This window comes from Panthera uncia (assembly GCF_023721935.1).
Source record: "Panthera uncia isolate 11264 chromosome A1 unlocalized genomic scaffold, Puncia_PCG_1.0 HiC_scaffold_17, whole genome shotgun sequence".
NCBI lineage: Eukaryota > Metazoa > Chordata > Mammalia > Carnivora > Felidae > Panthera > Panthera uncia.
In genome coordinates, this window is record NW_026057577.1 from 30,583,375 (window position 1) to 30,598,248 (window position 14,874).

Below are 14,874 nucleotides of genomic sequence, written 5' to 3' on the forward strand. Positions count from 1 at the left end.
CAGTAACATAATTGAACATGGTGGTTACACAACTCCTAGAACTACACACTAAAAAAGGTATATTTTACTGTACCTAAATTATACCTAGAAAAAAAAGGATGGGGGGGAGGGTGGGAGGGGGAATGCAGAGAGAGAATCCCAAGCTGGCTCCACGCTGTCAGCATGGAGCCTGACACAGGGCTCCAACTCACTAACCATGAGATCATGACCCGGAACAGAAATCAAGAGTCTGACGCTTAACCCACTGGGCCACCCAGGCGCCCCACCTGTTTTGTTTTTAAGTTACAATTAAATTTGAAATTTTAATTGTTTAAGGTACCACCATTCTGTGGTATTTTGTTATGGAAACCCTAGCAAAATAAGACATGTTCCATTTTTATTTACTCGAGGTACCTTCCAAGAGGGTGCTTTCCGTCATTTACAATGAGCTTCAGTCCTTCTAATGGACTCTTTCACAACTCATATCAAAAGCCTTAAAATTTGACCCATTCTTTCAAACCAGTAAGCATGCCTCTGGAAATTTATGCTAAAGAAATAATTGAGGATCTGTGTGAAGATTTAGCTACAAGGATTTCAATATTGCTCAAAGTAGGAAAAAAATTGCAAACTGCCTACTTTCTCTCAAATAGCTAATAAAATAAGGAAATAATTATTCCCTAGCTAAAAATATTATGAAGCAGCTAAATTGATATTATAGAGGAAAAATAATGACTTGTGTTTGGATATGAATCTAATACCACCATGGTGATGTGTGAAACATCACATCACTTATTTTACCAAATTAAGTCTGATTCTGAACCCCATACTTCACAGAATGGCATAAATGTCAACAAGTCAAGGGCACCTGGGTGGCTCAGTTGGTTGAGTGTCTGACTTCAGGTCATGATCTCACAGTTCATGAGTTCAAGCCCCGCATCTGGCTCACTGCTGTCAACACAAAGCCGGCTTAGGATCCTCTGTCCCCCTCTTTCTCTGCCCCTCCTCAGCTCACATTCTCTCTCAAAAATGAATAAACATTTTTAAAATGTCAAAATGTCAGGGCGCCTGGGTGGCTTAGTCAGTTAACCATGCAACTTCAGCTTAGGTCATGATCTCACAGCTCATGAGTTTGAGCCCTACATCGGGTTCTGTGCTGACAGCTTGAAGCCTGGAGGCTGCTTCTCATTCTGTATCTCCCTCTCTCTGCCTCTCCCATGCTCACACTCTGTCTCTCTCTCTCTGACTCTCAAAAATAACTAAACATTAAAAAAAATGTCAAAATGTCATCATTGGGGCTCCTCTCACATTTTTCACTCAAAGGCATCTGCCTCTCTCTGCTTCCCCTCTTGGGCAGTGTAAGACTAGTACTCTGAATAAGTGCTTTTTGTTTAAAAAGTATATCAAAAAGCCACCACAAGAATTGGCGTTAAAAGGGCCTGTCCTGTGGTGCCTGGCTGGATCAGTTGGTAGAGCATATGACTCTTGATCTCAGGATTGTGAGTTCTAGCCCCATGCTGGGTGTAGAGATTACTTAAAAAAAAAAAAAGTTAAAAGGGACTGTCCTGAAGCAAGAGAAAACACAGACCTATTTAATCTGTGGAGATATTAATTGTATCTTGTTTCACTGCTTGTGTATTCCTTTTCCTTGGATGCAAAATGTAGGCTTTTAGAAGGGAATTATATTAATTTCCTTCACATGGGAGGAGATGTCAAAGACCAAAGGCATGGTATAAAAAATAATAGCTTCCCAAGTTTAGGAGAAGTGACCAGACAAAAGGTATAAGCTTCCAGTTACAAGGTAAGTAAGTCCTGGGGATGTAATGTACTGCATGGTGGCTGTAGTTAGCAATCATGTTTTCCATATTTCAAAGTTGGTAGGATAGTAGGTCTTAAAAGTCCTCATCACAAGAAAAAAAATGTAATTATGTATGGTGATGAATGCTAACTCAACTGTAAGCATTTTATAATATATACATATATCAGGTCATTATGTTGTATATCTAAAAATAATACAATATTATAGGTCCATGATATCTCTATTTTTAAAATTAAAAGTTTTTTTTAAAAGAAGTAACCAGAAGCTTCTGGCTTTTTATCCACTGGAGGAAATGGTGGCCCAGCAAGTATATAGCCCCACCAATCCACCCCACCCTGCGCGCACACACACACACACACACACACACACACCAATGCAGGCTGGTCATGAATTATTTTGAAAGCAAGGTAAACTGCCTTGGTTGTGGGACCAAATCCATGTTCCTGACCCCAAATAAACCTGGAATTCTTATATGTAAAACTCCAGTAACAATAGATACTAAATTTCCAGCCAGATGTGTAGGAGGTTGTGGTGGATTATCAGAGGCAGAAGATGTTACAAACTTAATGTTTTGTGTCCCCCAAAATTCATATGTTGAAGCCTAATCCTCACTGTGCTGGTATTTTGAGGGGGCGGTACTTTGGAAGGTAATTAGGACATGAGAGTGGATCTCTCATGAATGGGATTTGTACCCTTATAAAAGAGACCCCAGAGAGCTTTCTAGTCTTCTATCCTATGAAGACACAATGAGGAGATGGCCAACTACAAAGGAGGAACCAGGCATTTATCAGATACCAAATCTGCAAACACCTTCATCTTACACTTCCCAGCCTCTAGAACTGTGAGAAAGAAATTTCTGTTGTTTAAAAGCCACCCAGTCTCTGCATTGTTGTTATAACAGCCTAAATGGACTAGTTCAGAAGACTTAACAATTTCACATTTCTCAGAATATCTCTGCCCTAAAATACACATACCCAAATATAAACACATGCACAGACTCACACCAGAATATGAGCCTTCTAAAATAAAAACATTTAGAACATTCCATTTTTATTTACTCACCCTTTCACTTAATTCATTCAAGGGCTGGGTACTGGGGATAAAAGTCCCTGGCCTCCATGAGCTCAACAGTCTTGGGAGAAGAAGTAGTACAAGAGAGGTTGCAAATACAGTGTGCTAGAACAGAAATGGGCAGAAATCCAGTCTGTAAATTCTTCTGAAAGAAGCTAAGTTCAGAAGTAGGTGTAAAAGACAGGCCTCCAAAAAGGTAATGGCATGCCAAGTACAGGAAATAGTATGTATATATACTGTGTTTGGAGTTGCACAAGTAAATCATCAAAATTGTGATGATGTATTAGCTTCCTATTGTTGCTGCAACCAATTACCACAAATTTAGTGGCTTAAAAACACAAATTCAGGGGTACCTGGGTGACTCAGTCAGTTAAGCATCAACTCTTGATTTCAGCTCAGGTCATGGTCTCAGTTTGTGAGATGAGCCTTGCATCAAGCTCTGTGCTGAGAGCATGGAGCCTGCTTGGGGTTCTCTCTCTCCCTCTCTTTCTGCCTCTCTCTCTCTGTTTCAAAAATAAATAAATAAACCTTTTTTAAAAAATAAAAATAAATTAAAAAATTGAAAAACAAATTCATTATCTTATAGTATGCAGGTCACAAATCAAACACAGCTCTCAGTAGGCCAAAATCAAGGTGTTGGCAAGACTGTGTACCTTTCCACAAGTTACAGGGTAGAATATGATTACTTGTTTTTTCCAGCCTCTATAGGCAACCCATATTTCTTAGCTTTTGACCCCCTTCCATCTTCAAAGCCATCAACAGCCAGTTGAGTCTCACACTGAATCATTCTGACATGGACTCTTCTCTCTCTCAGATAATTCACGAAAATTATTTTATTTTATTTTATTTTATTTTATTTTATTTTACTTTATTTTACTTTATTTTATTTTATTTTATTTTATTTTATTTTATTTTATTTTATTTTATAGACAGCGTGTGAACAGGGGAGAGGAGCAGAGAGAAAGGGAGAGAATGGGAGAGGGAGAGGGAGAGGGAGAGAGGGAGAGAGGGAGAGAGGGAGAGAGGGAGAGAGAGAGAGAGAGAGAGAGAGAACCTTAAGCAGGCTCCATGCTCAGCATGGAGCCCAACGCAGGGCTCAATCCAACAACCTTGGGATCATGACCTAAGCTGATATCAAGAATCAGACATTCATCTAATGAGCCACCCAGGTGCCTCAAAAATCCTTTTATTTTAAAGTCAACTGATTAGCAACCTTAATTCTATCTGCAACCTTAATTTCCCCTTGTCATGCAACATAATATAGACATACATTGCAGGGATTAAGATGTGGACATCTTTGAGGTAACCATTATTCTGCCTACCACAGATGGGAATAAAAAAGAAGTCTAGAAAGGTAAGCAGGGTCTGGACCAGAAGTACTATGTATGTCTTTTGAAAAATCTCCTGTCTTTAATTCTATAAATAACATGATGCCACTGATGAGTTTTAAGGAAAAGGAATACAGAGATTTGCATTTAGAAAGAGACTATGTGTGGAAGAAAGATTAGAGTAGGGTATGACTTGAGAAATGAGCCCATTTAGAATACCCTGCAGTGCATAATATTGGTTAGCATCTCCAGGGCCAGAAGTAAGGCAGAGGTGGGAATGATGAATTATTTGAGAGATATTTAAGAGTTGGAATTGATTTGATGTGGTTATCAACTGATTTTAGTGGGTTAAGTTTCTTATTTTGTGATAAGATAGATCATGGTTTCATTCACCAAACTAGTGAATTTTAAAAAGGAGACAGGTCAGAGAATTGTTTTAGAGTTGTTGAGGCTGCTGCTGCTGCTGCTTTATCAGCCATAGATTGCCTGTCATTAGGCTTTTAGGTCACAGAGAAATATCTTCTTTTTTTTTTAATGTTTATTTATTTTTGAGAGAGAGAGAGACAGAGCGTGAGTGGGGGAGGGGCAGAGAAAGAAAGGGAGACACAGAATCTGAAACAGGCTCCAGGCTCTGAGCTGTCAGCACAGAGTCAGATGTAGGGCTCGAACTAGGGAATGGTGAGATCATGACCTAGGCCAATGTTGTATGCTTAACCAAATGAGCCACTCAGGTGCCCCTAAATATCTATCTTTTTAAGCCTCTCTTACATAAACTAATTCTAACTCATAAAAGGATTCCATGATCTCTACTTTTGTCTTATAATTACCACTGGACCATCAATGTTATTCAATGCCAGATGCTATTTGTTTACATTACCTTACTGAGTCCTCACATGGATCTTGAGAGGTGTATTTTATTATTATGCCAATCTTTCAGTTGAAAAAACTGAGACTTTATGATATCACAGTGCCCACTGTCTGCCTACTATATACTATCCCACACAAAAAGTTTGTGCCCAAAATGTCAGGTAATATAAATGCAATGGACTGGAAACAGAAATAATAAGGTATAAGAATAAGGAGAAGGAGGGGTGCCTGGGTGGCTCAGTTGGTTAAGCTTCCAATTCTTGGTTTCAGCTCATATCTCTCACAGTTCATAATTTCAAGCCCCACATCAGGCTCTGCACTGACAATGTGAAGCCAGCTTGGGATTCTCTCTCTCCCTTTCTCTCTGCCACTCCCCCACTCACGTTCACACTCTCTTTATCAAAACAATAAACAAATAAAAATTTTTTAAAAGAATAAGGAGGAGAAGAAATATTCATATCCTTCTGAACTTCTTTATCTTTCTCAACTTCAAAATTAAAAATTCTTTAAAATTTCAAGGAAGATATTACCAGTTTTACATCAGTAATGTGCTTACTTAACTTCACCTGGGCATGTATTGTCATAGTTGCAAATGACAATTTAAGCAGAGAACACTGTTGAACCAAAATTTGAATCTTTCAGTGTGAAGAGCCACAAAGGAAAAACCAAAAAATGGAAGGCCAAAAGGCAAAGTCAGAAGGAAAAAGGATAAGATAAGCCCCACCCTGAAGAAGATAAAATCTAATGAAGAGAGCCTTAGAACTTTTTATTCTAGAACTTTCTTCTTCTTCTTCTTCTTCTTCTTCTTCTTCTTCTTCTTCTTCTTCTTTAGACCTTTTATTCTTTATCTCCAAGTGATTCAGGAACTACAGTTAGAAGGATTTCATGAATATGCAAACTAAAACATGACAAACTAAACACATTTTCCATAGCTTCCTCCTAAAAATCCATTAAATGAAAGTTAAAAAAAAAGAAATTAAAGGACATAAACCTTTGTTAGGGATTTAGTACCTCCCCACAATCATATCTTGAATCCTTAAACCCCTAATGTGACTGTATTTGGAAAGAGGGCCTTTAGGGAGGTAATTAAAGTTAAATGAGGTCATAAGAGTTGGGCCCTAATCCAATACAAGTGGTGTCCTTATAAACAGAGAGACACAAGAGCCCTCCCTTTCTCCATGGGTACACAGCAGAGATCATGTTTGAACAGAGGATGAAAGTGCTGTCTGCAAACCAAAAGAAGAGGTCTCACCAGAAACCAACCCTCACGTAGTACATTGATCTCTGACTTCTAGCCTCCAGAGTTACGAGAAAATAAAATTTTGTCATTTAAGCCAGCTAGTCTATGGTAGTGTGTTATACAGCTACCTAGAAGATAAGTGTTTGGGTGCAGGTGTATCAGACCTCACTCATTTGTATCTTCAAAGCTGCCTGTACATATCTTGCCTGCATTTCTCTAGGCAAAATAATACCAGATTTAGTAATTTACCTATGAATTCCATAAGAGGGTCACAGAATTATATATCTTTAACATTACATAAATTACTTAACTTTTGGCTTTGAATTTTTTTTTAATGTTTATTTGACAGAGAGACACAGAGACAGAGAGAGACAGAGGATAAGCAGGAAAGGGGCAGAGAGAGATGGAGACACAGAATCTGAAGCAGGCTCCAGGCTCTGAGCTGTCAGCACAAAGCCCAACGTGGGGCCCAAACTCATAAGCCATGAGATCATGACCTGAGCTGAAGTCAGATGCTTAATTGACTGAGCCACCAGGCGCCCCTGAATTTTGACTTCTATTTATATTACCCTAAAACCTTACATTTTTTTCTTTTTTCTTTTTTTTTTTTTTTAATTTTATTTTTTTTGGGACAGAGAGAGACATAGCATGAACGGGGGAGGGGCAGAGAGAGAGGGAGACACAGAATCGGAACCAGGCTCCAGGCTCCGAGCCATCAGCCCAGAGCCTGACGCGGGGCTCGAACTCACGGACCGCGAGATCGTGACCTGGCTGAAGTCGGACGCTTAACCGACTGCGCCACCCAGGCGCCCCTCTTTTTTCTTTTTTTAAAGTAGGCTTCACACCCAGTGTGGAGCCTAACATGGGGCTTGAACTCCCAACCCTGAGATCAAGTCCTGAGCTGAGATCAAGAGTCAGATACTTAATGAACTGAGCCATCCAGGCACTCTAAAGCTCACATTTTTTAATGTACTATTTTTACTTAGTCCAGTAAGAATTTCAATTTTTTTGAATATTTCCTTCAGCAAATTTATACTGGATATTTTACTTTCCATGAGGCATGTATCAGATCAATATGCAAATCAAGTTTCTAATTTTACCTGTTAAATCCATCTTCCCCTTCTAGTTTCAGCCTGTAGTAGAGTCGGGTATGTGGGCAACTTATAAATCTTCTCTTCCTCACTTATACAGAAAACTTGTGCAATGAGATCAAATTTCCATCAACCTAAAGAGTGACAATACTGAGTGAGATTTCATTTGTAAAGTGTTCTATACTAAGACCTATGAAAGAAGTAACATTCATACACGACATACATTTTGAGTCTTCAGGTATCTGGTCCCTCCTCACTTCTAAATTCATACTGAACAGAGCAAAGAATAGGTTAGTCTACTCAGTAAACTACAAGAGTGGTATTTAATTGCAATTGTTTAGTGAATTCAGATTACATATAAAGCTTCTAAAGCTTCTGTGAATAATTAAGGATCTAAACAACATTTTTAGTTAAATGTTATTTATTATCATAATACCAGCACATTAACAGAGAAAATATTTTTTCAAATAAAACTAGCAGAAGAACAGTGGAAAAAATAAAAATAGCCAACACTTATATGAGCAACAGTGTAATGATGATTAGAGCTATAAAATCAAGAATTGCATGCTCCTTGAGGAACTTAATTCATATGATACTCACTGGTTGAAACCTCTCAGTATATACAGTAGTGATTTGTTTGTTTGGGACTGCCCATGTACATGACCTAACTTATGTGAAATCTATTTTACTTTGTTGCCCAGGCTTCTGAATATGGTCTATTTTCCAGCTCTGAAATAAATATATAAAGCACAAAAGCACTTTTCATTCATCAGTATCAATTAAAGGAGTTTCTTTCAAGGATTAAAACTGCACATAATCGGGGCGCCTGGATGGCGCAGTCGGTTAAGCGTCCGACTTCAGCCAGGTCACGATCTCGCGGTCCGTGAGTTCGAGCCCCGCGTCAGGCTCTGGGCTGATGGCTCGGAGCCTGGAGCCTGTTTCCGATTCTGTGTCTCCCTCTCTCTCTGCCCCTCCCCCGTTCATGCTCTGTCTCTCTCTGTCCCAAAAATAAATAAAAAACGTTGGAAAAAAAAAAAAACTGCACATAATCTGTTAAAATTCTAATAATTTTCTAATTCCCATGTAATTTTCATTGGGTTTAGGAGATTTATTTTTAACCTGGCTCTCATATGATTATCTATAGCATCCAAGCAAAATCAGCAATACATTTTCTAAGTTTCATCACAAGTTTGAGTATGGTTTTATACAAACACTGCATTGCTCTTATTGGCACATTCAAAAATTCTACTAGAAATCCTAAGTCACATTATATCTAAGCATTTACTGTTGTTTGTTTTTTTAGTATATGTGCTGCCAAAGTGAGCACATGTTGTTTGTTTTTTCTTGGATGATCTAGATCTTTATTTTCATTTTTTTTATTTATTAATTTTTTAAAATTTATATCCAAGTTAGTTAACATTATAGTGCAATAACGATTTCAGGAGTAGAATCTAGTGATTCATCACCTACATACAATACCCAGTGCTCATCCCAACAAGTGACCTTCTTAATGCCCCTCGCCCATTTAGCCCTTTCCCCTACCCACAACCCCTCCAGCAACCCTCACTTTGTTCTCTGCATTTAATAGTCTCTTATGATTTGTCCCCCTCCCCGTTTTTATATTATTTTTGCTTCTCTTCCCTTATGTTCATCTGTTTTGTATCTTAAATTCTACATATGAGTGACGTCATATGATATTTGTCTTTCTCTGCTTTCGCTTAGCATAATACACTCTAGTTCCATCCATGTTGTTGCAAATGGCAAGATTTCACTCTTCTTGATTGCTGAGTAATACTCCATTGTATACACATATATCCCACACCTTCTTTACCCATTCATCAGTTGATGAACATTTGGGCTCTTTACATACTTTGGATACTGTCAATAGCGCCATCTAAGCATTTACTGTTGATAAGTCTCCTCATCAACCTGAATTTCAATTTTCAAAGCAACTTCTTATTCTACACCCTAGAATCTTAAGAATAATAAAGCATGGATTACTTGCATTAATGGTCAAAACTTTCATCTCACACATGTGGCCCAGAAAGCTGAAATGGTATGTCTAGAGCCACACAAATAGGTAGTGGCAGAGTTACAACTTCTAATCTGCAGTCAACAACTTTTTCACACATGCTAATCCCATAACACTCTTGCTGGTACAGTTTCTGTGTCGCTTTCCTTATTTAGAAAATAAAAACATTGTTAAAGCAGAAGATGGATCGTCATTCTGTACTTTCGGTTATCATTTATCTGAAATCTACTGACAGCTTGTCACAGGTAAGTCTCAGGGCTCAATTTCTCCTGACTCAAATTAAAAGAAATATGAGGTTTGGGTATTTGAATGAGATTTTGCATCTAGAAGATAAAGCTGCAAGAAAACTGAAACTAAACTGGTATTTACTCTAGACCTGCTCCTGCCCTCACTCAGCTTAGGAAGCAGTAGGAAAGGGGAGCAAGCAGAAAGGCACCTTCATCTACCAAATGTCAGACTAACTTGTTCCTTCCTCTCCACTATATTTTAGCTTTTGGGTTAGAAAGAGTAACGGAAAACCAAGTTTGTTGAGACATCCTGAGTTCATCCGGCATTAATTTCTAGAGGCATGTATCACACAACAATATCCCACTTCTTTTACAGAAAGGGTACAATTAAAGACTTAGGCTGAATTTTTCTCGGAAAAAAAATGTCTTTTCATGTGTAAGTAATTTTTCCAAGATCTTAAGAGCTATAAACATGTATGGGTAAGAATGAAAGTCACTTCATACTTCTAGGTGAAAGAAAAACCATATTCTTTTTCTATTATCAAATTAAATCTCATCCCAAGCCATCACTCCTTAGGTTGATGGAAATTTAACTTCAGTCAATACTGGGGCCACGTCCTGTCCCCAAAACAAAAACGTCAGATTTTACACAGTCCAGAATACTCACAGATAATCCTCTGACCTTTGGTCACTGCTGACAGGTTCTTTGTCTAAGACCACAGGATCACTGACGGGAAGGTGGTTCTGCTGCTTCCTGAAACTTACCTCTCAACTGCAGCTGGAACTCCTTACCAAGGGCAGGAGCCCCAACACAAATGTTGAGGTATCCACTTTACCACAAAGTCATTCCACAGTAAAGACAAGTCACATTCCCAAGAGGTTACAATGGAGCAGCACAGAGGGACTGGATGCTGGTTGCCACTACTCTGTGGAGTTCTCCCTCCCCAAATAAATCTCTCTTTGAGTTTCCAAAGTAGATTCTCCTCTTGGATTCCTGCTTCTCTCCCATCTTGAGACTACGTAGCATAAGCCCTTCAAAGACTCTACCTTTAAAAAACAGAAGGCAACTGTACTGCTTTGGTCCTACTGAACAAAAGCTCAAAGAAAGAAAGCAGAAAAGCATTCTTGGAATAGGGCAGGAAAACAGAACAAAAGGCAAATTAATATCTCAATAAATTATCCTATCACATGTGTCCTTTTTGCTAAATTATTTGAGAGCAGATACAAAAGAGGCCACCTTCTCCAACCGTCTTCACATTTCTGAGGTGTGCCTTCTGCAGGCGTAAGTTTACTTACTCTGTGACTAAACTCTGAGGTCAAGAAGCATCCCGGGGCAGTTTCTAGACATCCTCATTAATGTTGTGCTCTTGATTATCAGTTTTAGGGACATAAAAGTGAACTATCACATGTCCCCCATGTCAGTGAATGACACCACCATCCAGCTGAGGTTACTAGACGTCTTTTCTCTTGACAGCTAGACCACCACCAATTCCACACTTTCCAGATACAGTGAATTGCTCTCAATTCTCCTAAAAGTCATACTCTCTGAGCTCCAGGCCTTTGCATATGTGACACCCTCTGTCTAAATAATGCTGAACAGGCTTTTTCACAGTATAGTGCAAATATACAGAAGGATAATATTTGTACAACCTCAGTGATAAACTGGGAAGAATTTGGATTATCTATATAGGCCTTGTTGAAAAAAGTTCAGTAGGGAAGATATTCAAAAAGATATCAAAGCTTTTTCATGAGAAGCTTTAGCTTGCTCATTTATACATAACAGTTCTTTGTATTTTAAAATAATTCCAAATGTTTTCAAAAGTTGCAACAATAATAGTACAAATAATTTTTATCCTGAAATAATAAATTGCCAATATGATGCCCCAGTGCCCATGCTAAAACTTTATAATTGCTATGAATAACATTCTCAAGCACCTGAGAGGCTCAGTCGGGTAAGTGTCTGACTCTTGGTTTCGGCTCAGGTCATGATCACACAGTTCGTGGGATCAAGCCCCGTGTGGGCTCTGCGCTGACAGCACGGAGACTGCCTGGGATTCTCGCTTTCCTTTCTTTCTCAAAATAAATAAATAAACTTAAAAAAAAAAAAAAAGAACATTCTCCTCCATAACCACAAGACAACAAATACAATCAGGACTAATGCTGACCTATCATTATCAACTAATCCACAAGCCCTGTTTCAATAATCATCCCAATACTGTGAAGGTTCTAGTCCAGGAACACGTGTTGTATTTAGTTTTCATGTCTATTTAAGTCCCTTTCAATCTATAACAGTATACAATCTTTCCTTGACTTTGATTAGGAGCCCAGTTATTTTGTATAATGTCCCTCAATTTGGATTTGTCGGATATTCCCTCATCATTAGATTATTTATTTGGGGCAGGAGTATCACTGAGGTGACATGTGCACCTATCAGGTGGCATATGATTTCTATTTGTGTCATTACGGGTGATATTAACTTTGATCACTCAATTAAGGTAGTATCTGCCAGATTTATCCACCGTAAAGTTGCTTTTTAGTCTTTGTAACTACTAAGTATTTTTCAGGAAGGTATTTTGAGAATACATAATATCCCCTTCTTTCACCCAACTTTCATCCACTAGTTTTTAATATTCATTGATGCTTCTTGGCTCAATTATTACGATGATGATTTTAAAATGGTAGCTTTCCAACTCAATCATTCACTCCACACTTGTTAATTCTCTCACCTCAATTATGTATTCATTTGTTTATATCAGTATGGACTCATGGGTTCCTATTTATTCAATGGATTATGAACTGATGTTATTATTTATTTTGATGCTCAAAGTATCCAGATTTGGCGACTAGAAACTCATTCAAACTGACATCTGCATCCCTCTGACTTGTTCCCATAATTCTTTAAGCACTTTTTACTTTCTTAACAAGATATTTCTGGCTCATCTTGGACTTTCCCTGCCTGACGCTAAAATCAGCTATTTCTCCAGGTAGTCTTGGTTCCCTTTAGTGGAGAATGGTGCTTAGAAATCAAAATATGGCACTAGATGGGTTCACTGCTATTAGGGGTACTGCTGGTCCCAGAGATGGGAAATATATGGATGTATGTATACACAGAGCATATTATTTATACACATATATCACATGTACATAATTCATGCATTTACATCAACATCTCTACATTTATCTATGTATCTATCAAACCCTGAGTTCACATCACTACCTCCAATTCCAATCCAGTAACACAGAATTATTGAAGTTTTTTTTTCCTATTTCATATTTAGAACTCTCTCCTCTAACAGTGAAAAACTTGGCTGCTGTTATCCTCAATATATTTAGTTATTGACTCAATCCTGCCTTTGTGTAATCAACTTCCCACCCTGTCACCATCATCTCACAAAGAAGTCCTCCTTACCCTGTTCAGATTCTGATACATTATTGGCCCATCACTGCTGCCACATGCCCCTCTCATATGGATGCCCCCCTAATCCTAGTGGGCTTCAATACCCTGTGCCAGGCGACTCCAGCCTTCTGCACACATTCTCTCCCCCACCCCAATCAAGCTCTGACAGATGGTGCCAGGCCAGCAATCACTCTTCTCACCCCACTTAGGTAGCCAATGTTTATTAGTGAGCTACCACCTCCCAAACTAAATACCTTATTTTTCTCACTCAAGCTCCAAATTCTTATGCAAGATCACTGCTGTCACCATCATCCTGTGCCAGTAACCTCTTCACCTCTCTCGAGCTTCCAACAACCAAATAGGCTGCTCTCTTCTTCCCCCTCATAGACTCCCTCCTCACTCCACTCATGTTCTGATACCCCATGTCAGATAGCCCCTTCCCCCTCCCACCCAACTCTGATGCAAATGCCTAGTTTGCTTAGCCCTACTTAATTTTTTAAATTAAATTATTTAAAAATGAAGAAAGGAAGGAGGAATGTAAACAGGTTATAATTGAAATGGCCACGTGCAATTATTGCTAAAGAATTTTTAATGATAATCTCTTCAATTTTTGACATTCGCCATCCACAAGAAACTTTATTTGTGGGTAGGTACATGAAAATTTTTAAATTTGTTATAAACATTCTAAAGTGAACAGTCCTATTTATAATTGCATCAAAAAGAATAAAATACCTAGGACTAAACTTAACCAAAGAAGTAAAAGACCTGTACACTGAAAATCATAAGCTACTGATGACAAAAACTGAAGATCACACAAATAAAATGCAAAGATATTCCATGACCATGGATTGTTAAATGTCCATACTACCCAAAGAAATCTACAGATTCAACATAATCCCAAACAAAATTGCAAAGATATTTTTCACAGAAATAGAATAAACAATCCCCAAATTTGTACGAAACCACAGAAAACTGTGAATTGCCAAAGCAGTCTTGGGAAAGAACAAGCTAGAAGCAGCATAATTCCTGGTTTCAAACTCTATTCCAAAGCTACAGTAATTAAAACAGTATGCTACTGGTATGAAAACAGACACAAAGATCAATGGAATAAAACAGAGAGCCCAAAAATAAACCCATGCATATATGATCAATTAATTTATGACAAAAGAGCCAAGATTATACAATGGGGAAAGGATAATCTCTTTAATAAATGGTGTTGAGAAAACTGGACAGCCACAGGCAAAAGAATGAAACTGGACCAGTGCCCTAAACCATACATAAAGATAATCTCAAAATGGATTAAAGATTGAATGTAAGACCTGAAACCATAAAACTCCTAGAAAAAAACACAGAAGGCAAGCTCCGTAACATCTGTGTTGACAATAATTTTTGGGATTTGACACCAAAAGCAAAAATGAACAAGTGGGAGTACATCAAACAAAAAAGTTTCTGTTGATTTCATCAAAAAATGAAAAGGCAACCTATGGAATGGGAGAAAATATTCACAAATCATATATCTGATAAGGGTTATACAAAATACATAAAGAACTCATACAACTCAATAGAAAAAACCCAATTTAAAAATGGGCAAAGAAGGGAGTCTGGGTGGCTCAGTCGGTTAAACACCCAACTCTTGATTTTGACTCAGGTCATGATCTCAGGGTTGTGGGATTGAGCCCTGTGTCAGCCCTCACTGGGTGTGGAGCCTGCTTAAGATTCCCTCTCTCCCTCTCCCTCTGGCCCTCCCCCCACTCATGCCACATGTGCATGTACACTCTCTCTCAAAAATAAATTTTACTTTTAATTTAAAAAAAATTTTTTTAAAT

General features: G+C 38.3%; 1 long non-coding RNA gene across 3 annotated transcripts in view; it reads right to left on the minus strand.

Annotated features, from left to right (window-relative positions):
- Nucleotides 1–1,204: 1,204 nt before the first annotated feature.
- LOC125935539 (uncharacterized) overlaps nucleotides 1,205–14,874 on the minus strand; it is a 139,286-nt gene continuing 125,616 nt past the window's right edge. For 2 of the 3 annotated variants that reach the window (XR_007461709.1, XR_007461708.1), the window contains exon 4: nucleotides 6,944–7,526. This is a non-coding gene — a long non-coding RNA (uncharacterized LOC125935539). Of the gene's footprint in view, nucleotides 2,972–6,943; nucleotides 7,527–14,874 lie in introns of those variants that run through there. The other variant, XR_007461710.1, reaches the window with a different exon arrangement.